The sequence below is a fragment of the Sarcophilus harrisii genome, chromosome 6 (assembly GCF_902635505.1).
Source record: "Sarcophilus harrisii chromosome 6, mSarHar1.11, whole genome shotgun sequence".
NCBI lineage: Eukaryota > Metazoa > Chordata > Mammalia > Dasyuromorphia > Dasyuridae > Sarcophilus > Sarcophilus harrisii.
Window position 1 is genome coordinate 252,694,205 of NC_045431.1, and position 6,954 is coordinate 252,701,158.

Genomic DNA, 6,954 nt, shown 5'->3' on the forward strand with positions numbered 1-6,954 from the left:
AGAAAAAGAAGGTAACAAAATTGGGCATGCCATTAAAAAGGCTAAAGAAAAAAGAACAAATTAAAAAATGCCCAATTAACCACCAAATTTAAAATTCTGAAAATAAGAGTACATTAATAAAATTAATAAACAAAAGGAAGAGTTTGTTTTATAAAAATCAACAAAATAAGCATTTAGTTAATTTAATTAGAAAAAGGAAAGAAGAAAATCAAATTGTTAGTATCAAAAATTAAAAAAGATAACTTCCCATCAATGGAACTGAAATTAATTAGAGCAATAATTAAGAGGGTTTATTTATTTATTTTTTTTTGGCCAGCTCTATGGCAATAAATCTGATAAACTAAGTGAAATAGAGGAATACTTACAAAAATGTAGTTTGCCTAGTTTAACAGAAGATAACTTATTTAAATATTTCCATTTTAGAAAAAAAAAAATTTAAAGAAGCTCTAAAGCAACTCCGTAAGAAAAATCTCCAGAGTCAGATGGACTTACATGTGAATTCTATGAGACATTTAAAATACAATTAATTCCAATACTATGCAAACTATTTGGAAAAATAGGAAAAGGGGTTCTAACAAATTCTTTTTATAACACAGACATGGTGCTGATACCTAAATCAGGTAGGGTCAAAACAGAGAAACAAAATCATAGAACAAATAAAATAAAAGCAAAGAGATTACAGCAAGTTATACTCAGGATAATACACCATGACCAAAAGGATTCATACCAGAAATGCGGGACTGTTTCAATATTAGGAAAACTATTAGCATAATTGACTATATCAATTACCAAACTAACAAAAATCATATGGTTATCTCAATAGATGCATAAAAAGCACTTGAAAAAATACAACATCCATTTCTATTAAAAACACTAGAGTGTAAGAATAAATGAAGTTTTCCTTAAAATGATCACTAGCATCTATTTAAAACCTCAGAAAGCATCATAAGTAATGAAGATAAATTAAAACCACTCCAAATAAGATTAGGGGTAAGAAAAGATTGCCCACTATCATCATTACTATTCGATATTGTTTTTGCAATAAAAAGAAAAAGAGATTAAACAAATCAGAGTCTATAATGAGGAAACTATATTATTACTCTTTGCAGATGACATGCTGGCATGTTGGAATCCTTACAAATTGTTAAGTCATTAGAGTTGATAGAAACAATAATTATCTAATTTAGCATGGTTCAATATGATTGATCTGACCCTATGAAGAGATGCTATGGGCCAGAACTTGAAACAAGCTACTAAGTAGAAGTGATAAAAACAATGTTTGTGTTCACACCTTTAGAGAGCTCATATAAACAAGAAGCTATTAGGGCCAGAGAGCACTCTGGGAGGAAACCTATAATCCCACTCTTGGAGAAGGAGCATAAATAGAGCTCAGTAAACCAGTCAAGTCAGTTCAGTTTGGAACATTGCCAAGAGTCAGAAAGGAACATTCTGGGAGATGCAGAAGCCCACAAGCCCTCTCTCAGAGGCAAGTCAGATTCATTCCATCTTCCACCTTCGTGCTGGCTGGGGGCTGAAGGGAGCAAACAGAGGACTAGCAGCAAGAGCTCTTGGAACCAAGGAGAGAGAAGGCCTCCAGAAAATTAGCTGAGCCCCAAGTGAAGGAGATAAGATTTTGGAAGAGACAATAAAAGACTGTACTTTAATCCCCGGCTGCATTTGGAGTGATTATTGATCTGAACGGATACTAGGGCTACCTCCCCAAGAAACCTGCTCCCAGAGAGAACCATTATATTTAAAAGAAGAAAAACACCACACTGGTATACTTAGAAAATCCTAGAGAATCAACTAAAAAACTACCAGAACTAATCCACAACTTTAGCCACATTACAGGATACAAAATAAATCCACAGAAAGCATCAACTTTTTTGTATATTACCACCAAACTAAAGCAACAAAAGATACACAGAGAAATTCCATTCGAAATAACTGTTGATAATATAAAATATTTGGGAGTCTACTTGCCAAGGAAAAGTCAGGGACTATATGAACACAATTACAAAATATTTTTCACACAAAAGTCCAATCTAATCTCTTGGGAAAATATTAATTACTCATGGGTAGGCCGAGCTAACATAATAAAAATGACAATACGACCGAAATGAATCTACTTATTCAGTACCATACCACTCAAACTCCCAAGAAATTACTTTACCAAGCTAGAGAAAAATAATAACAAAAATCATCTGGAATAACAAAAAATTAAGAATTTCAAGGGAATTAATGATAAAAAAAAAAAACATAAATGAAGGTGGCCTAACTGAATCAGATCTTTAAACTATATTATCCAGTAGCAGTCATCAAAATTATTTGGTACTGGCTAAGAAAAAGTGGTTGATCAGTGGAATAGTTTGGGTTCACAGGACAAAGTGGTCAATGACTACAGTAATTTAGTGTTTGAACAATTCAAAGACCCAGCTCTTGGGATGAGAACTCACTATTTGACAAAAACTACTGGGAAAATTGGAAACTAGTATGAAAGAAAGTTGACATTGACACACACCTAACATCATATACCAAGATAAGATCAAAATGGCTTCATGATTTAAACATAAAGAATGATATTTTTAGCAAACTAGAAGAACAAAGGCTAATTTACCTCTTAGATCTTGGAGAAAACTATGCCAAAGAAGAAGTGGAGTACATAGTTTAATACAAAAAAAAATTTTTGATTATATTAAGTTAAAAAGTTTTCATACAAATAAAATCAAAGCAGATAAGATTAGAAGGATTGCAATAAACTGAGGGAAAGAAAAATTACATTCAAGGGTTCCAATAAGGGCTCATTTCTAAAATCTATGGAGAAGTGCTTCAGATTTTTCAGAATTCAAGTCATTCTGACAATCACCTCCCACAAAAGGCTCTCTTCCTTTATAGTCCCTCCCTCATTCTTATACCTTTCCCCTACTATTTCTGTTTCCCTTCTCTTAGCCTCCCCCTTTCCTTTCCCCTTTCTACTCCCACTTACCAATAGGGTGAGATAAGTTTCTTTATGATCAAAATTATCTGATATTATCTCTTTGAGACAAATCTGATGAGAATAAGATTCACACAATGTTCATTCTTCTCTCTTCTTTCCTTCAATTATAACATAATTTTATATATATATATATATATATATATATATATATAAAACATTATTATATATTATATATTTATATATATAATTATATATCTTCTTGGCCTCTTCATGAAATGTTTTTTTTCCCCTCATTTTACCTCTATTTTCCTCTTTTTGCAATACAATACCCTTTCCACCTCTAGTTTTTTTATATTGTATTATATTATAAAAGTGCATATTATTTACATTATATTTTATATCATAATTATATTATGTTATTTTTCATATTATATTATAAAATCAAATTATACCTGCATTCTCTAAGTATGATCATAACAGGGTTATAGTTCTCAAGAGTTCTTTCCTTTTTACCTTTTTATGCTTCTCTTGAGTTCTGTATTTGAATATCAAATTTATTGTTAAGCTCTGCTCTTTTCATTAGAAATAAATAAAAATCACCTATATGATTGTTTATTCATCTTTTTCCTGAAAGATAATGCTCAATTTTGCTGGATAATTGATTCTTGGCTGCAATCCAAATTTCATTCAAGGGTCCCGATAAAGGCCTGATTTCTAAAATATATAGAGAATTGCCTTAAATTTATAAGAATTCAAGCCATTCTCTGATTGATAAATGGTCAAAGGATATGAACAGGCAATTTTCAGATGAAAACATTAAAACCATTTCTAGTCATATTGATCAGAGAAATGAAAATTAAGAAAACTCTGAGGTACCACTACACACTGCTCAGAAATGACAGGAAAATATCATGACAAATATTAGGAGTAATGTGGAAAACTGGGACACTAATACATTGTTGGTGGAGTTGTGAGCTAATTCAACCATTCCAGAGAACAATTTGCAACCATTCCCAAATGGCTATCAAACAGTGCATACCCTTGATCCACCAGGGTTTCTACTGGGCTTATATACCAAAGAGACTTCAAGTAGGGAAATGGACCCATGTAATGGGCTGAGGCCCATTGATACACTGAGTTGATGCACTGAGGTCCCAAGTACGTGAGATTAAATAGTAATTGGGCTATACTCTATTAATATACATGATTGGATAAAGAATGGTCCCTGCCCACTCTCTGTGCAAGTCCTGATGTGTTGTATAGGAAATGACGGTTTTCGTGGGTGGAGACAAAGAGAAAGGAAGAGAAGCTGGGAGAGATTGGCCTGGGTTCCATGCTTGTAGCTGCTGGTTGTGTGGCTGTTGGTCTAGCTAGCTTCTTGACTCAGCTGCACACATTGCTATCACTGATTCTCTTCCACCTCCGATCTTTCTTCACTGAGAATAAAGACTGATGATTTTCCCCTAACCTGAATTCCTGACTCAGGCTGATTTTAAAATACTCGGTCTTCACAGACCCAAATGTGCAAAAATGTTTGAGGCATCTTTTTGTAATGGCACAAAGCTGGAAACTGAGTGGATGCCCATCAGAGCATGGAACAATGAGTTATGATATTTGAATATCAGTGAATATTGTTGTTTTAATAATAAATGATTAGCAGGATGATTTCAGAGAAGCCCTGGAGAGACTTAAATGAACTGATGCTAAGTGAAATGAGCTGAACCAGGTGATTGTTATACATGACAACAGTAAGATTATAAAATGATCCATTCAGTTGACTGTGGCTCTCTTCAACAATGAAATGATTCAGGCCAGTTCCAATGGTCTTGTGATGAAGAGAATCAACTGCACCCAGAAAGAGGACTATAGGAACTAAGAGTGCATCACAACATAGTATTTTCACTCTTTTTGTTGATGACTGCTCGCATTTTGTTTTCTTTCTCATTTTTTTTTCCTTTTTGGTCTGATTTTTCTTGTGCAGCATGATATTTGTGGAAATATGTATAGAAGAATTGTACATGTTTAACATATATTGGATTGTTTGCTGTCTAGCAGAGGAAGGGGAAAGAATGGAGGGAAAAATTATAACACAAGATTTTGTAATTGAAAATTATCCATGTATATATTTTGAAAATAAAAAGCTTTAAAAAATAACGACTAAACAAAAGATAGCATCAGAACCCCTATAAAAACATTGTGGAACATTTTCCAATTGAAAACAGCTTAGAAGGTTAGCAGGAAAGGTCTGTTGCACCAAGGTGGAGTCCATCAAGCAGTCTCCAGGTCCCATGAAAGGCTGTGCCATTGCATCGCCAGTCACACCCCTAGCTCCAACAAAGCAAGAACTGGTCTTGGGCCTTTGAATGAGCAGCATCCCTTAGCCCAGAAACACCAAAGACAACTTGAAAAAGTCAGAAGGAAAAATTTGTCAGTAAGATGAGAGGGCTTTGGAAGATCACCAAATCAACAGCAATTGTGAGTAGCTATGAAAGCAGCAGATTCAGAAGGCCTCACCCACAGAAGGTCTGTTTAACAACACTGAGGAAGAACTCTGTTAATTTATAGCCAGTGTAAAACACAGTTATTCCTTGCAATCCATGGATGAAGTGAATATCTGTGGTCTAGTCCATTGAAGGATCTCTGAAAACATCTTGGGAAAAAGCACCCTCCACCATGGAAATATTGTATTACTTTAATAAAGAGTAAAATGCCAATTATTGGGTGGAAAAATGAGCAAGCAGAAAAAAGATTCTGACCATATAAAGTTATTTTTGTGGCATGGAAGATCAAAACACACTCAGAAAAAGATAACAAAGTAAAAAATTCTAGGAAAAAAAGAATTGGTCTCATGGGAGAATTCAAAAGGGATTTTGAAAATAAGTAAGAGAGATAGAGAAAAAATTAAGAAGGGAGATGAGAGTAGTGCCAAAGTAAATACAGAAAGATAATGATTAGGAAAATGCCTTAAAAAGTAAAAATGGCCAAATAAAAAAGGTGGTTCAAAAGTTTACTTAGGGAAATAATTGCTTGAAAATTAGAATTGAGCAAATGGAAGATAATAATTTTATGAGAAATCAAGATACAATACGAAGAAATAGAAAACAATGTGAAATATGTCATTGGGAAACCACGGATCTGGAAAATAGATCCAGGAGAAATATTTTTTAAATTATTGCTATCTGAAAGTCATAATAAAAATAAAAGCTTGGACATTGTCTTTCAAGAAATTATCTTTTTTTTTTAAATTTAATAGCCTTTTATTTACAGGATATATATATGGGTAACTTTATAGGATTAACAATTGCCAAACCTCTTGTTCCAATTTTGCACCTCTTACCCCCCACCCCCTCCCCTAGATGGCAGGATGACCAGTAGATGTTAAATATATTAAAATATAACTTAGATACACAATAAGTATACATGACCAAAACATTATTTTGCTGTACTAAAAGAATCAGACTCTGAATTATTGTACAATTAGCTTGTGAAGGAAATCAAAAATGCATGTGTGCATAAATATAGGGATTGGGAATTCAATGTAATGGTTTTTAGTGATCTCCCAGAGTTCTTTTTCTGAGCATAGCTAGTTCAGTTCATTACTGCTCCATTAGAAATGATTTGGTTGATCTTGTTGCTGAGGATGGCCTGATCCATCAGAACTGGTCATCATCTAGTATTTTGTTAAGTATATTGTCTCCCTGGTCCTCTCTTTCCTCAACATCGTTCTTAAAAGTCTCTCCAGGCCTTTCTGAAATCATCCTGTTGGTCATTTCTTACAGAACAGTAATATTCCATAATTTTCATATACCACAATTTATTCAGCCATTCTCCAACTGATGGACATCCATTCAGTTTCCAGTTTCTAGCCACTACAAAAAGGGCTGCCACAAACATTTGTGCACATACAGGTCCCTTTCCCCATAATCTCTTTTGGGATAAATGTGTCCTACTGGATCGGGTATCACAGTTGGATAACTTTTGAGCATAGTTCAAACTACTCTCAAAATGGTTGGATT